Source organism: Callithrix jacchus, chromosome 5, assembly GCF_049354715.1.
Source record: "Callithrix jacchus isolate 240 chromosome 5, calJac240_pri, whole genome shotgun sequence".
NCBI classification, from domain to species: Eukaryota; Metazoa; Chordata; class Mammalia; order Primates; family Cebidae; genus Callithrix; species Callithrix jacchus.
Window position 1 is genome coordinate 38,677,763 of NC_133506.1, and position 5,586 is coordinate 38,683,348.

Consider the following 5,586-nt stretch of genomic DNA (forward strand, 5'->3'; position numbering starts at 1 on the left):
AATTTTCCTGTGTATTTTTCAGGAAAAAAAATATACAAGTGGTATAGTTCCTGTCTTTGTATATCTGAGACTGTTTTAAAATTGTCTTCCAATACCAATGACCTCTCGTTTGGGCACAGAAGTTTTGGGTAACTTTTCCTTCAAAGCTTTGATGTCCTGTTTTCTTCTGTATTCAATGTTGCAGAGAAATTTGCTGTTAACACAGTTGGATCTTTCTTCATTCTTTTATTTTTTAAATGTTTACTTTCATGTATATTGTAGGAGGATTATTTCTTTATCCTTGAAATGTAACATTTTCCCAGGTGGTGATGAGAGGATGGTTTCTTTATGTTAAATTCATGGGAAGACTTTCCATCTGCAGGTTCAAGTCTTCCCTTAGCTCAGTTAAGCTTTCTGCAACTGCACCATTAGATGCTGCTTCCGCTGCAGCTGCCACCGCTGCTTGTATTGCTGCTGGAACAATGTTCTAGGTTCTGAGTCTGTGTTGCATCCACTTCATGTCCTTCATCATCCCTCTCATCACTTTCAGATTCTTATGTGCTGGGAGAACTTCCCAGGTATCGAGTCTCATTGATTCCTTCTCTTAAACAGTTCTTAAATCTGTCTACCTCTCTCCATCCCAGCTACTGCCACCCAAGAGATCTGCTTCTATTTTCATACCTCTACAATTCATTCTCTGCACAGCAAGGGAGGAAAAGTATCTCTTTTAAAATGTAAATGGTGTCATTCTTCTCTCATATTGTATCATTCATCAGTGGGTTTTTTTTGTTGTTGAATTTAGAATAAAATCCAGTCACCTAACGGCCTCCAAAAAACTGCATGGTTCAGCCCTGTGAGTCCTAAGCGACGTTTACCAGCCTTTCCCACTCAGGCCTGTTAGAGTTGGCGGCATTGTAGGATGGCTGCAGAGCTTGGAGTGGTAGGAAAAGTCCAAGAAGGTGGAGCTTCTCTTAGGGAATACACTCCACCCACAGCTATCAGGACAAGGATAAAAAGAGATGAAGATGCAGGAAATGAGGCTCACCATGGAGGAGTAAGTTGTCACTGTTTTTAAGGACCAGCAGGTTCCAGGTCCTAAAAACATCTCTGGATCAGACTAAGAAGGTAATAAAGAGCATATTTATTGAACATCTACTACAAACAAACATTGCTCTACATTAGCCCATTTAATCTTCACAGCTTTATTAATTATCCCCATTTTTAATAAAGGGATGTTCTGAGAAGGTGAATGACTTGGCCGAGATCCCATGGCTAAAAGGAGTGGAGACAAAGATAAAATGCAGGTCTGCATGATTTCAAAATTTCTCCTTTCCCCTATAACTTGTGTCCTCCCTAAAATGTGAACTGCAATGTGGCAGCTGATAACAGAGCCATGTAGAAGTAGAAGGCTTGAATAGATCCTTAAGAGGGAAACCAGCTTCTTGTACTGTTTCAGAGACCTTCAGCCTAGCCAGAGTAGGCTAGGTTTGGCAGGAATAAATAGATCCCAAAATGTGGCAATCCAATTCCTGGCTGGAGGACAGCTTGCTCCATGTTCCCTGCTATGGATCCACCACCCTTGTCATCAGAGGTAGCCTCCTAGCAGAAGGAGGCCAGTCATCACCTGCTCTTCAAATGCAAGATGATCTACTGAATGACTTCAAGATCTTTAGAGATGGTACAACTAAAAGTTGCAAGGAGCCTGGGTCCCAGCATGGAAGGTCATCCATCAAATGCCCAAGCAAGAAACAAAACTTTTACGCTTGAAAAGCCACTGAGATCTTGGAGTTGTTTGTTACAGCAACCAGCATGTGTTATACCAACTAATACAAATAATATCACAGGTTTAAAAAAAGAAGGCTCTAAAAGGCAAGGTGCATATTCATGTCTTTCTCATGTTAAGTTCAGGACTGGTTCCCCAGGAACACCCTGCCCTGGTGACCTGCAGCTAGTCCTGGTTCAGGCTTCAGCTCTCTAGAGAACTCAGGGAAAGTCACTTCCCTTCTCTGGGCTTCAGTTTTTCCATTTGCAGGATAAGAGCCTTGCCTGAGATGGTGACAAGAGGCACTCTGAAGGCATCTTACTACTGCCCAAATGGATCATTCCACAGTGACATGTGCAGTCACCACACCTGTTGGGTCATTGAGTCATTCATTGTAAGAAGAGGGTCAAAACTTTTTTCCCCCAAAAGAGTCATTCCAGCTTATTATAGCATCATCCACATTTAGAATGCCTTTACAGTAACCATGGAAACCATAGCATGTGTGAGGCACAAACTTTATTCTAAATCTGCTGATGAGGATGAAGGAACAGCTCCCTGTGTGGACCTCAGAGGGCCCAGCATGGTTCTGCTCCCTCCTCGGTTGGGGCTCAACTTGGCTGCTGGCCATAAGGAGCTAAGGCCAGGAAGAAAAAGACGTTCAGTATCTAGACTGAATTTTGCAAGATGAACTGAGGCCTTCAGTAAAGATACAGCCAATCTCCAGTGATCTGGGGGAATAAATACACCGATTATATTTTTTTCTGCCTGGCCCCCATTGGCCCAGTACAACCTGAGGCAGAGAACAGAATGGCTGATACAATCCCTGGTGATCACCTCCGGGACACAGAGAAGGGAAGAGGAGAGTAGAGCATAGATCTGGAGGGGCAAACAGAAGGTGCCCGGCAAACCTTCGAAGCACTTGTCCCACCTTGTAACTTAGGGGTTGTCTCTAAGTCCATGTGATTATTTAAAGCCTATGTTTTCCATCTGACCCTGAACTCTGTTATCATGGACTAGGTAACCGCTTCTTCCTAACAGCTAACATAGCACCTGCACATAGAAGGGATCTCTAAATATTTACTAAGTAATGAATGAAAAAAATTAATGGTTTCATGACTAAGCAAACTCCTCAGTATGAAGAGTACTACACATACACACACACACACACACACACACACACGGGGAAAGCTCCAGGATCACTCAGGACTCTTCCTTCTCAAGCCCACAAAGCTGAGGAATGGCTGTCATTGAGCATCAAACATCACCTTCCGTCCCTTTGTCACCCAGCCTGGGACTCAGCCCTGCTTCAGGCAAGGGCTGAGCTGGTTCATGCTTCCCTATCATACTACACTTCCCCCACTGACTCAGAGCTGGTCCCCTCTACCCATACCCCCAGACTCAGTATAGCACCCAAGAGACCTCCAGCACTGCTGCCCACCTGCCATGTCTGACCCCTACATGTGAATACCAGGCTGATTGACCTGAGGTCACTGTGCCCCCTCTGATAGTGTGGTTGAGACCATGAACTGCCCACTGCTCAATCCTGTGCCAAATTACACCACACTCCACCAGGCCACGCCTAGCCCAGTCTCACTCTCTTTTCTATGTGGCTACAGCTAAAGTCCCAGAATTCCAAATGTTAATTTCAGCATAGCATCCAGTCAGTCAAGTAGGTAGGGACAGTGGGGGTGGGGAATCAAGATCTGTAGGCTTTGCTCTTGGGGCAAGTTCAAACCAATAAGGTCTGGTTTTGCCTTCCTGACTCCTCCTACATGGAAAAGGATACCAAGTCTGCTATGTATAGTGGAAAAGTTGTTCACTTCGCAAAGGGGCCCAACTAAATTGAACAGTGAGGGTTCAAATCCAGCCCATGTTCTACTTGCCAAGGTGTGTATCCTGGCATGGGCTGGGTCTTCTCTACAGAAAGGATGTCTTTTTTCCATTTGCACTAAGGTGCCATATAATCTAAGGAGCCACCTTGAAACAAATTCTGCTGGAAATCTGGGTCAAAAAGTTCATGCTCAACAGGACTGGGGCCTGGAATATTCTCTTTATATCTCTGATTTTCAGGAAGTCTGATGGCTTCAAGGCCAGTCCTTCCTGTAGAAATTCATTACACAAGAAAAGACCTTCTAGAGTAACAAAAGATATCATTGCAATTACATTTATCAAAGAAAGCATGGCAATCAATGTCTTATGCACAGACCATGTTTCAAATGCCCTTAATCAATGGCTGTGCTAATTACACGTTTATTGCAATTAATTTCATTTCAATTATACCTTAATTACTAACCTTGAGTGAGATTGGGCAGCTCAGAGAGTTTGTGTCACCACAGAGCTAGGACCCAGAGATAAGTTGCTGTCCTTTGATTGAAAGATGCCGCTTCATTAAAACGTGGTTTATTGGCTCAAGGCCTTTTTGCAGGGGGGAGGGGTTTGGTTTCTCCAGGGAGGCAATTCATAATGTGAGTCTGAAATTGAACACAGGAAGGCAGGCAGCTGTGCTTACGAATTAACTAGAGCTGATGTTTAATTTGCTTCTTATTGATGCCATTTCCTCACTGGTTCATTAGCTATAGTTGGAGAATAAATGCCTTCAGAGTTCATTCTTTATGATGTCCTCAGCCTCTGGGTCAGCTTCATTTGTTCCTTATCTTCTCCCCAAAGGAGGGCTCTCTTTTAGCCTCTCCTCATGTCTAAAGGCTCAGCTCTCAATTTCTGGGGCAGGGCCTGGGCTTTAATCTCTGCACAGGGCAGGGGCCCCTTGGTATCTACAGTGTCTGCCCACTGAGAATCCCAAGGATAATGCCATGGCAACAATCCAGGTAGAGGTGTTGGAAATAACTTGCCCTGGGGCGAAGCAGAAACAGCTTGTATGGTAATAGAACTTGGGCTTTGGAATCCCCCAGACCAGGGTTCATGTCTAAGTTCTGATACTTCTCAGCTCTGTGGTCCTGGGAAAAGAGGTGAATTTCCCTGAGTCAGTCAAGTGCAATACAACCATGCCCAACACTTGGTAGGAACTCAAAAAGTTCAACTGTCTTATCTAATAAACCCTTCTTCAGGGCTTACAGCAACCCCACCTCGGGGAGATTTCTTTTATTCCCAGGAGGAAAGACCTTTCTACAAAACATTTCTTTAACTAGCTCACGAGGAAGGAAATGTAGAGATTTGCTAGTCCAGGCCTTCATCTGAAGTCAGGGAAGGAAGGGAAAGCTCGAGGTCACATTGGGAGTTGGTACCAGAACTGGACTACAGCCAAGTCTCCTGGTTCTCAATTCTGGAGCTTTCCCAGCACATCGCAAGCTAGCCTCTGTGAACAGTGATTTGTCAGTGTCCGGTAAAGACTGAAAACATATAAACATCCCACGTGTGGCTCACAGAGAGAAGAATAAAAATATTTACTGCAGCATCATCTGTCATCAGAAATAAGTACCAACTTAAATAGCCCTCAACAGAGAAACACGGAGGCCTGGAGACTAAGAAAACAGAGTCCTTGAAGTCCAGCTGGCTCTGCTGTTAGCCTCCTAAATGAAAAGGTAGATAGAACAGGTCTTGTTTGCAAAATAAATGCAATACCTACTTATCTATCAACAGCAGAAAAGAGAGAGAGAGAAATGCAGAAGCAAACTGTGATGTGTTTTTAGGCTGGAATAGTATATAGCCATTAAAATGGATACACCTGATCTATATTATCAGTATAGATTCCTTTCTAAAGCATAACATTTGAATTTTAAAAAGCAAGTTGCAGAATATTTATAGCAGGATATCGCTTATGTTAATTTTTTAAATTCACAAACTCGAAGAGAGAGATTATAAATATATCCATATGTAATTTAGATATT

General features: G+C 43.5%; 1 non-coding gene across 1 annotated transcript; it reads left to right on the forward strand.

Moving 5' to 3' along the window:
- The first annotated feature begins 5,213 nt into the window (after window positions 1–5,213).
- On the forward strand, window positions 5,214–5,340 carry LOC118154363 (small Cajal body-specific RNA 15). Its single transcript, XR_004744230.1, has one exon.
- Window positions 5,341–5,586: the final 246 nt, after the last annotated feature.